Consider the following 12220-nt stretch of genomic DNA (forward strand, 5'->3'; position numbering starts at 1 on the left):
GGAGCTAAAGAGGTATCTTATGGATAGGGGAATCAAGGGATTAGGGGACAAGGCAGGAACAGGGTATTGATAGTAATTGATCAGGCATGATCTCATAATGGCGGTGCAGGCTCGAAGGGCTGAATGGTCTTCTTCTGCACCTATTGTCTATTGTCACAGGCGTAACACTGACATGATGAAGGAAGCCCTGAACACAGCCAAAGAAGGAAGACCTTTATTGCTGCCAAAACACCAGTAGTGTAATGGGCAGAAAATTTAAATAGAACAGTTGCACCTGAACTTTTAGCATTGCTCATTTTCGAATTATGATAACTCAGAACCTGTAGTAGGATGCAGCAAATTGAAGGCCTTTACTACACAGGAGAAGGAGACATCTGGAGGTTACTCCAGTGTCATGGTGAGCATACTCTTATCATCAGTCGATGCTCTGAAGCATGTACCAGGAAATGTCGACGGATATTTGCCACACACACACACATGCTCCTTGCAGAAATAAAAATCATATTTCTGGAGCTGTATTTCCACAGCGTCAGTCTGGCTTACAATTGAGACTGGGTACAATTGGAAAGGACGGTGAGTTGTTTCCTCTGGAGCACCATAGCCTGAGGGGAATTCCGATGAAGGTTTATAAGAGGCATAGATAGAGTAGACAGGGAGTATCTGATTCCCGGGGTTGAAATGTCAAATACCAAAGGGCAGGCATTTAAAGTGAGAAGGCGTGTGTTCAAAGGGCATGTGATGGGTAGGGTTTTATTTATTCAGAGAGTAGTGGATCACTGGAATGCACTGTTCTTAATAGATCTTAACAGACCTTTACTTCTAACAAACCACAAAGTCACCTATTGTGTCGTGGGAATCTGATTCTCAGACGTTCGCTCATATTTGAATTGACAATTAACAAAGAATTGTGAAGTCAACTTGCTGCTCAGTTATCTCAGACCATTGACTTTGTTGCCCATGGAAGAATTCCTCAACGTGTTTTCCGGAGTTCGGGTATGAGGACAGATGACACATAATAGTTGAGTGAATGACACACACTGATCCTCATGGAGGGATCAGAAATGCAGTGAGGGAGCTATTTTAAGATCCTGGGTGCCAGTATGTCCGAGGAGCTAACCTGGACCCAAAATATTGATACAGCTGTAAAGAAGGTGTGACGGCGGCTATATTTCAATTGGAATTTGAGGAGATTTGGAATGTCACCAAAAACGCTATGCTTTCTTGGAAGCTTGACAAAATTTGAATTATTATCTGAAACGTTGATTAATTTCTACAGATGTCTGTTAGAGAGTTTATTGACTAGTTTCATCTTGGCCTGATATGGAAGCATCAATGCCATTGTACGGAAAAGCCTGTAATATGTACTAAATATGGCCCAGTCCGTCATTGGTGAACCTCACCCACCATTGAACACAGGAAAGTATTCGGCACCAGTTCTCACTATTTAGTTTGACCAGACAGCTCCTCAGAAAATATTACCAAAATATTACCCCGTCCACCTCCCACCCAACTGGTACATCAATCAAAGTATCTTCTTGATGAATAAACCCTGAACTATCATGGGAACATTTCCATTACAAGACCTACACGATTTTCTATAACTGTCCGTGAGTAACGTCTAGTGGGAAATTGTAATTGACAATGTTTTCAGCACTCTTGGGGATGCCTGCCTCAAGTGACATTCATCTATTTTGTCTAGTCAAACCAATCTCCCATTCATTACTATTCCAGCCAATTAACTTCTGAAAATATATACTCATGATGGCAAATCGACTTTATTGCATATGGCATGACTTAAGGTAGACCTAATGCATAATCTATATTCTGTGTGCTGTCTGTCCCTTCATCTTTGTGATGTTGCTGCATGCAAATTTTCCTTGGCACTGAACCCGTACCTCACTGAACTTATGATAATAAGAATAAACTCAATTTGAGTTGGAAAAATTAATGTTTTATATTGCATTTCAGTATGTTCATTATATCAAAAAATAGATGTTTGACTTTAAATAAAATGTTGTTTGGAATATTAATTATCTGACACATTTGATTTAGTCAAAGCCCAAAGCATCATTGAGGATCCCTGGCACATATCTCCCAATCTCTTTGACCTATAATCATCGAGAAGGAGGCATTGCAGCTTGAGGACTACGACTGCTAGACTGGGTAATAGGCTTCTTCCATTAGGTTACAAAACCAATGAATGCCCTGCCACAACCGACCTCTCATCACAGGACAGTGAGCTCTCTACTGTTAGTTGTTTTTTAATGTGCTGCACACTGCATGTATTGTGAGTTATATTTTATGCACTTATTTTTGACAATATTTAGTTTTATGTGCTTTGTGCGATCAATGATCTGTGGTTGGAGCAAGTTGCAGAGGAATGTTGTTTCGTTTGGTTAAAGAAGTGGAGCTAAGACAATCCTACCTGTGAAGAAATTCCCTCTGCATTACTGTTGAATCTGATATCAAGTCGTCTGACCCCTCGGGCTTTGGAAAACTCAGTGTTAACAAGCAGCAGGAGAAACACCAGGACGACAAGAGTTTTTTGGAAGGCAATTATCTGGAGGAAGAAATCTCACTTTTGATAGCTCTGGTAAAGAGAAAAGAAGGACATTGAAAGCTTATGGATATTGGAAGACCTAAATAGAGTCGAAGTAGAGAGGATGTACTTTGTGGTGGGGGAGTTTGGGACCAGACGGTACAGCCTTGGAGTAGAAGTATGTCCCTTTACAACAGGAATGAGGAGGAATTTCTCGAGCCAGAAGGTGGTGAATCTGTGGAATTGCTTGCCACAGACAGCTGTTAAGCTATGTAATTGGGGATGGGTAAAGCGGAGGTTGATAGATTATTCATTAATATGTTTGGGATAGGTTCCGGAGCAGGGGAAGCAAATGGGGTTGAGAGGGATAATAAATCATCCAAAATGGAATGATGGGCAGACCCGTTGGTTCTAAATGGCCTAATTCTGCTCCTATGACTTTTGGAAACTACAAATTGAGAGGGAGGATATTTCAGAAAACTGAGAATACAGGTAAAATGAATACAGACATACTACTATATGACAAGAATGACTTATCTTTGGATAGCTGGGACAGTAAATCAGATCAGTTTTAAAGGCAATACTGTATTTTTCTAGTTTAAGTTGTGTGTGTTCAACAATGGGCTATAGTATATCTGTGCTGAATTCGGTTCCCACATATTGTTTTGTACAATCAGACACTGTCACTGAAGGTAATAGATTATCTGCAGAAGTACAGACTCTGGTAGCCTTGAAGACAACTTTAGGACACCTTTCAATTGTAGATAGAATAATATTAAATTTACTATTCTCTTCTTTAATCACAGAGAGTATGAATTTAGATTCCATTCAGTATGAGCTGCAAGTTCCTGTACTGCTGCCTTTGCTGAGCTGATTGTTTTCCATTTCCCTAAATTTGTTTCTATGCTGAGTTCTTAACAGTGTCAAGAGTGACAAGGTGGTGTGATTATTTCCTTGAGGCTATAGCGTGGGTTTGAGGTCCAATCGAGTGAACAGTTCAAATTCTAGGATGCTATTTCAATGCCATCCTGAATGAATCCAGGCAGATATGTTAAAGCCTTTTGAGTGATTTCCATATACCTTGGAAAAGATGGGCAAGTTCTCCCTGGTTTTGAGTCATTTTCCTTTCTATCAGGGCATAACATTGCTGCATGTGTGAGGTTGGTTGCTGTGTTTCCAATTTATCAGAAACTCTACTTCTAAAATACCTCAATGACAGAGAAATGGTTCAGGACAGCCCAAGCAGAGCATAGTACATTCAGTGACCACTTTATTAGGAACACCCGTACATCCCATTACACTTGTTAGTGCCGATATCTCATCATCCAATATTGTCGATGAAACTTAATGCATAAAAGCATGCAAGAATGGTCAAGAGATTCATTTGTTGTTGAGACCAAACATCACCATCGGAGAGAAATGAGATCTTAGTGACTTTGACCATGGATTGATCATTTGTACCAGGCAAGGTGGATTGAGAATATCAGAGCCTTCAGCGACTTTCATGTACAAGAGTTTAAAGCGTTTAAAGATAAGTCATTTGATCATTGGCAGTTCTATCAGTGAAAACGTTTGTTTCTGTGATATGTCAGACTGTTTAAGCTGACAGAAAGGTGCTATTAAGTTACCACATGTTAAATCAATGGTGTGCAGAAGAACATCTCATGAACATGGAAAGACGAAACTAATTTAACGTCATTGCTGCTTGTGTGGTTTAAGATCCAAAATGTCTAATGATATTGTGAGAGATTTAAAATACTAAATGGAATCTTTACCTTGAGTTTAGAAATAGCAAATTGTAAATCGCAAAGGATTTAACCAACAGCTACAAGGTAACTGTCAAATGGGTCAGTTTGCTATGAAAATAATTTGAGAACTAAGGAGAACATAGAACAATGAAGAGTACAGCACAACAGCAGGCCATTAGGGCCACAATGTTGTGATGAACTAGCTATAAAGCAAATCAAAAACACCCAAACACTAATCCTTCCCCTATACCATGTCCATACCCTCCATCTTCCTGCAATCCTCTCTCAGATCACCCCTCAGCCTTTGGAGCTCCAGTGGAAACAACATTTTATTACGCCTCCTGTGATAGCACACTCCCTCTAAATGAAGCAGCATCCTGGTAAACATATTCTTCACCCTCTCCAAAGCCTCCACATCCTTCCAAGTGTGGGGCGACCAGTACTGTATGCAGTCATCCAGATGTGGCCCAACGAGAGTCTTACAAAGTAGGAACATGACTATTGAGCTAAATGCTTCGAATAATAAATGCAAGCATGTTGTAAGCCTATTTCTAAACAACATACCAACTTGTGTAGCTACTTACAATTAGCAATGAACTAGGATGCCATGATCTCTCTGCTCAGCAACACCAAAGGACCTTGCCCATAACAGTGTTCTGTCTTGCGTTTGCCTTACTGAGGTGCAATTTGTCACATTTATCTGGGTCAAATTCCATTTGCCATTTCCCAGCCTATATCTGCAATTGATCTACATTTTGCTGTATTTATTGCCAGTTCTCCACACTATCCACAGCTCCATCAATTGTTTCTTCATCTGCCAATTTACCAATGAAGCCATCTACATTTAATGCTTGACAATAATTATTTCAGAAAGACTCAGAAAAATCAGATATACCTGTAACAAAGAAATGGAAGTTGCTTTCTTTGAGCTGGTGTATCAGATTTAGGTGGTTGTCCCCTATATATTGAGATTCAGGGAGGGGAGGAACCTGAAGTGGAGTATTTTGCAATGGCGCAAATAGTTTCTATTTGGATAGACATGTTTGTGAAGAGTAATCAATGCACTGTGACTATGAACAATCAGTTCATATCTGAGTGTATTCAAATGGGGATTTTATATCCTCACTGTGCCTGAAGATGAAATCCACATATTTACAAATCAAAGGAGAAGTAAGAAGTAAGAAGTAATGTTTTCTTTTCTTCTTGACCAGCCTTTGTACACCAGAGTTTCTGCACACTACCATCACTTCCGTGTCTCATGGGAACGTAACTGTTGCAGAACTTCACTCAAGTATTCCCTGAACATTTGCCACACTACCGTACTTTTCCTTGAGAGCATTTGTTTCCAAATTCCTGCCTGATAGCCTCATAATTCCCCTTATTCCAATTAAATTCTTTTCTAACTTGTCTGCTCCGAATATCTCTCCAATGATATTGTAAAGGAGATAGGATTATATTCACTATCTCCAAAATGCTCTCCCACTGAGAGATCTGACACCTGACCAAGTTCATTTCCCAATACCAAATCAGGTGCAGCCTCTCCTTTTGTAGGCTTAACTACGTATTGTGTCATGAAGCCTTCCAGAACACACCTAACAAACTCCACCTCATAAAAACCCTTGCTCTAGAGAGATGCTAATCTATATTTGGCAAATTAAAATTTCCCATCATGACAACTCTGTTATTCTTACACCTTTCCGGAATCTCTTTCCCTATCTGCTCCTCGATATTGCTGGTAATATAGGCTCTCCCCTTTTCTGTTCACTGTTTTGGGGGATTTTCACTGATTTTGAAGGGCCGTGCCTCACACAGCCAGACTGTTGCAATACAATACTCTCCTCTGAGGTATGAGCAGAATGGTGGGTAAATATTCGATGGAGCAGAAACAAGTGGGGTCAGCAAAAAGGAGGCTCTAGATGTGATGGAGGCTCGAGTTGATGGGGAGTAGAAAGAGGGAACCAGAGCAGGAGGATGAGGCTACAAATGAAAGTTCAGCAACATCTGGAAACTGATTGACTGAATAAAAAGGTTTATGCTTGCAAAATGCTGGCGGGTCTCAGTAGCCCCAGCAGCATCTATGCAGAGGAATAAACCGTGAATATTATGGGCCCAAACACTTCATCCTACCTAGACTGTTTATTTCTCTGCTGAGATGCTGCCCGACTTGCTGAGCTCCTGCAGTACTTTGTGTGTTACTTTGCAGTTTATTCTCAGCATCTGCCGAACCTCGAGTTTCATATCTGCTGTGGGACTTTGACAGTTGTCATACAGAATGCCTGTTGACATTGAGTAATAAAGAGGAGAAAATCTGCAGTTATTGAAATCCAAGAACACACAAAATGCTAGAGAAACTCTGCAGGCCAGGCAGCATCTGTGGATAAAGTACAGTTTACATTTTGGGCCAAGATTCTTCAGTAGGACTGGGAACAAACAATGAGGAGTAAATTTAAAGGTGGGGGAGGGGGGAGAGAAACACAAAGTGATAACTGGAACTGGGAGAGGGAGAGATGAAGTAACGAGCTGGGAAGTTGATTGGTGAAAGAGCTACAGGGCTGGAGAAGGGCAAGTCTGATAGGAGAGAACAGAAGGGCGTGGAAGAAAGAAAAGTGGGGGGGGGGGGGGGGGAGAAACACCCGAGGGAGGTGATGGGCAGGCGACAAGAGGGAAAAGTGGATGGGGATTGATGAGGGAGGGGAGGCATGACCGGAAGATCAAGAAATCGATGTTCATGCCATCAGATTGGAGGCTGACCTGATAGAATACAAGGTGTTGTTCCTCCTACCTGATTGTGGCCTCATCGCGACAATATAGGAGGCGATGGATTGACATTTCCACTGACTCTATTGTTTCTGGAAGCTTGCTGTGTTGAAGTAGATGCTGAGATTTCTGCATAAAAACATTGACTGCTTTTGGGACATGTGCTGTTGAACCAGCACTTGTCCCCTCAAACTAATCCAGTATATTAACAACAACATGTCCCCTCCCTTTTCCAAAATATAATTCAACCACTCTAATACCATATATCCCATATGTTTACACAAATGGGAAATCAGGAATATTGGTCTATAACTAGGAGGATCCAACAGGGGTTTACCAGGATCCTGAATAGACACTACAATTGCAATTTTCCATGAGGAGGGAAGATGGCCTGAATGCCAAATAGGATTCAAAAATGTAATATTATCTCCAAAGAGCTGTGGCCATACGTTTAAACATGCAATAACTTATATCATCCTTTCCTGGAGCCGTCAGCCCTGTATTAATAATCGTTTTCCTAAATTCACACAAAGAAAACTCTACATCACTGTCATTGCTACAGCAGGTTTCCAACACGTCTGGGTATTCACTTAACAGCTTATCCCTACATTGTTTAGTCTCTTCATTATTTTGATTATGAGTTACAGCAAATGACCAAGCCAGTAACTAAACCCTCTCTGTTTCAGACACAATTGTATCACCTTCTTTAATCAATACTGGGAACCCTATGAATCCCTCACCCCCATTTTCTTAATCATTCCCCACCTCCAAGTTTAATAGTCCTTCCAATTCTAGCACAATATGACCTCTAGTAAATATTTTTCACAATCATCATTATTTTCCTCACCACGGCCTGTGACCTGTTACACTTAATAAGATCACGCGGACAGTGATACTTCTTAACTTTCCAAAATGCCACATATTTCTCAATAATTGCTTCTGCACACTCCTCCGTCCACCATGGTACAGCTTTTCTCCTATTAATGCACTTTTTAATATGAGTCTCTTCCAGCAAATTTGAGGAATAACGTGACAACCTTTCTTTGCAGAAATGCTCACCATTCCATCCACACAAATGTTCCATTCATCACATAAAGCATTAAAACTTCTCCAATTTGCTTTACCGAAATTCCACCTCCTCAAAGTGGCATCTTGGTCTAAACCCAGGCTTATAAATAGAGGAAAATGATCACTCCCCAATGTTTCATCTCCCATGACATACCACTCACTCACTGCAGCATGAATGTTTGAAACCAAAGTTAAATTTACAGCAATTTCAGAACTATTATGAACATTAAATCTCATAACTCTCCCACCAGTTAGACACAGTGACATATCTAAAACTCTTCTGCAATCAAACCAGCACCATCATTCTGAGAACAAGCCCACAGTGAAGTCTATGCATTAAAATCCCCAACCATACAACCCTTAGTGAGCTGGAGCTACATATACTCTCCAACACATCAATCGAATGCTTTCCACCATGGTCATAATAATATACCTCTTTAATGTCGCTCCCTGTTGAATCAAATACTTCTACAAGTATCTCATACATTTCATTCACATCCACAACTGTATGCCTTCTCCCTTTCTGTATAAAATTTGCAATAGCACCTTCTCTACCAAATAATCTATCACGCCTAATTACAATATGATCCTGGAAGGTAAAATTTAAATGCGGGAAACCAGGTTTCCTGAATACATACAACGTCAGATAGATTTGATAAATCAGAAATAAACTTGGAGTCTTGACCGTGAAAAATTCTGGCTTCCGGAAATATGCGTGTTCTCCCTTCATATACAGTCTGGAGAAATGTAGCGGGACGTTTATGATTGGTGAAACAGATTTAAACTAAGTGTAGTTAATATTGCCACGGTGTCTGGAGATTTAGTTCACCGATTTCTTTCAATTGATAAATGTTCGCGGACGGTCATTGTGTAAACTCAAGTCAGTTTACCAACGGATGGCCCTTCAGAAAGTGGGGCTTTAACAAATACAGTCTGAACAAACCGTGAGTGTTCAGCTCTCGTGTTGGAATGGGGTTAAGAGAAGTAACCAAAATGGGACAAAACTCAAAGAACGGTATTCTCCACGGTAATTAAACCAGAAGCAACAATTAGTGTCTTCTTCAGAGAAACCTGATGACCGAGAGGAAATGACAGGGAAGGGGTGCGTCACGATTCCGTGCCTGTGCAGTACGCAGGAATGTAACAGAGAAATCTGGATTCTGCTGAATAGTGGACAGCAATTTCTGAGTAACGGAGATAAGATTCTCAATGAGCGCGTCAAAAAGCAATTTTCAAACTTACCTCAAGTCCATGGCTCAATATTTTGTAACTCTTTTACTGAAAGCGTGAGTGGCTCTTAAATGATCCTTTGAATTTCCCGTTTGTTTTGTCTGTAAACTTCTCTTCAGTTGGAGCTGGTGTACTTGGTCACCGCCATTGTCCCTTCGGACACGGCGTGCTTGGCCAGGTCCCCGGGCAGCAGCAGGCGCACGGTGGTCTGGATCTCCCGGGAGCTGATGGTGGACCGCTTGTTGTAGTCTGCCAGGCGGTAAGCCTCACCCGCGATGCGCTCGAAGATATCGTTCACGAATGAATTCATGATGCTCATGGCCTTGGAGGAGATGCCGGTGTCGGGGTGAACCTGCTTCATCACTTTGTAACTCTCCTTCCTCGACCTCTTGCGCTTCTTGCCAGACTTGCTCGCCGGTTTGGACAGAGCTTTCTTGGCGCCCTTCTTGGCAGCGGGTTTCGGTGGATCAGGCACTTCCCCGTCGGTTTCAAACACAATAATAATCAGAAACTGTTCGGAGCCCGGACTAAATGGGCAGCGCACAAAATGGTATGTTAATTAGAATGGCGACGCTGAGCATTCCGATTGGCTGCTTGGAGAAATGAATCACCAAGCGGAACGCTGGGGGATGGGAAGCGGCACCAATGTGTGACGGTTCGCGCTGCGTTTAATACAGGAGGAAGGACAGAGGGCAGAGACAGGCGGGGGTGCGGGTTGCAATTGAAAAGGGAAACGCAAATTTCAAAAGCAGTACGAAAATAAAATTAGATAAAATATTGTAAAATTAAACACGAAGACGTTCAGTTCATGACACAGGGCAGCAGGAGAGCGAAGGAGAGATTTGGACATTTCAAAGTAAAGTTCAAATCGAGTATATTTATGTACACAGGTGAAAGGAACAACGGATTTGTAGCAGCATCACAGACACATTTCATCAGACACAACATTGACAAGAAACACTGGAATTAAATATGAATTATACCAACATATTCAAATAGTCAGAGGACTATCAGAACAAAATCAAAATAACAAAGAGATTATGCGGGCAGTCGGAGAATCACCCCTCTTGTGCTTCTTCATCTCGTCACTCTCGATTCAGTGTCACGCAACGCTGCCACATTGATCCGGCCCATGCTTTCATCCACCAGGTCCAACACTTGCCTTTGTTGGATCTTACTCCTCCGTACACTCGGCTTCGGGTTTGTGGGTGTGTGGCCAGGGTTAGAAGCGGTGGGTGCCCCTTCTTAGGATTGGGTTTGAGGGTAGGGCTGGTGGATGTATATGTCAGGCTGGAAGAGATAAAGCTGTGGAGTTTAGTATGGTGAGATATGTGGGACTATGGTGGATAGGGTAGTGTAGTGGAGCCACTTTCATCTAGCCGATGCCTTTCATTAACGTGGCCTGACTCCCACTTGGCTTAAAGAACCGGGTGTGCAAAGGGACACATCATCAGTACTGCAACCTGGGGTCATTGGGGGTTTCGGGTCGTTAATCATGAGACTCCCTTGCCCAGGTGACCGAGCCAGGGTTGATCAGACCCAGCTTGTGTTTATCCCATGGACCAAGATAATGAGAGGCACTGTAATTCTGCAAGTTGTGGGTATTTTCGAACTTGTTACTTGGCTGTATTTTGACCATTTGTAGAGTACAATATTCTGAGGCCTTGTAATCAGGCTTTACCTCCTCGTAATGTTCCACTTTCCTGCTTTAAATTTACATCTGTCTTTATTTTGCATCTGTGTGCCTGGGATTGCATGGGTTAATGATCGAGGTTTGCAGATTTGTCCATTATTCCAAAATACAAAAATCTCTGAAATCCAGAACCTTTTCTGCTGACATGACGTCACAAATGGTGAATTTTACCAGGATTAAATGGCTTGTCATATGAAAAGCGTTTCATAGCTCTGGGCCTCTCTTCCCCGTGACATTGAAGAAAGAAGAGTTACCGAATTGAAACCTATCAAATAGTGGAAGGGCTTGATTGAGTGCATGTGGAGAGGATTTTTCCTGTGGTGGGAGTGTCTAAAGCCAGACCACCCAGCTTCAAAATAGAATATCCTTTCAGAATGGAGAGGATGAGGAATTCCTTCAGCCAGAGAGTGGTGAATCGGTGGAATTTTTTGCAACAGGCAGCAGGAGAGGCCAAATCACTGGGTATAGGCAGAGATTCATAGATTCTTTAGTGGTCAGGGCATAAAGGGATACAAGGGCAGATAAGAGGTAAGAGGAAAAATTGATCAGTGATGATGAAATGGCAGAGCGGGCTCGATGGCCTAAATGGCTGAATTCTGCTCCTATATCTTATGGTCTTATGGACTTTGTGACGAAAACTCTCCCAGAGACTGGTGATCTCAGCTTTGACACAACCCAGCACCTGAGGCTCCAGATTACTTATACAGCGAATACAGAATTTCTTCATTTTCTGATTAAAGAGATATATTTCTATTTCCATCCTGAATGCATGTCAACTCATTCTGATGTAAAAGAGTAATGATGCTTTGGGCTGAGAACCTTCACACTGAGATCTGATGGAAGGGTCTTGGCCCGAAGTGTTAACTGTTTACTCTTTGTCATACAGGCTGAATGTACTGATGAGTTCCACCAGCATCTTGTGTTGCTTTGGATTTCCAGCATCAGCAGATTCTCTCGTGTTTGCGATTTACACTTCATTCTGAGGGTATTTTCCTCAGTTTTGGAACTCTCATTCAGGGGAAAGATCCTCCTTGCCTACTGTCTGTCACATCCTGAAAGAATCTAACAGATTTCCTCGTTTTCTCATTAACTGCAAGGAATACAGACCCAGCCCACTCACTGTCCTCTCACATAACCAACCCTCCATCCTTGGAACCAGCCCAGTCAGTGTGGGGAACAGTCACT

At 41.9% G+C, this 12220-nt stretch overlaps 1 long non-coding RNA gene across 2 annotated transcripts in view; it reads right to left on the reverse strand.

Moving 5' to 3' along the window:
- Positions 1-9990, reverse strand: part of LOC132386741 (uncharacterized) — a 52121-nt gene extending 42131 nt beyond the window's left edge. The window contains exon 1 of one of the 2 annotated variants that reach the window (XR_009509643.1): positions 9355-9990. This is a non-coding gene — a long non-coding RNA (uncharacterized LOC132386741). Of the gene's footprint in view, positions 1-2425; positions 2509-9354 lie in introns of those variants that run through there. The other variant, XR_009509644.1, reaches the window with a different exon arrangement.
- Between the last annotated feature and the right edge of the window lie 2230 nt (positions 9991-12220).

The sequence above is a fragment of the Hypanus sabinus genome, unplaced genomic scaffold (assembly GCF_030144855.1).
Source record: "Hypanus sabinus isolate sHypSab1 unplaced genomic scaffold, sHypSab1.hap1 scaffold_1288, whole genome shotgun sequence".
NCBI lineage: Eukaryota > Metazoa > Chordata > Chondrichthyes > Myliobatiformes > Dasyatidae > Hypanus > Hypanus sabinus.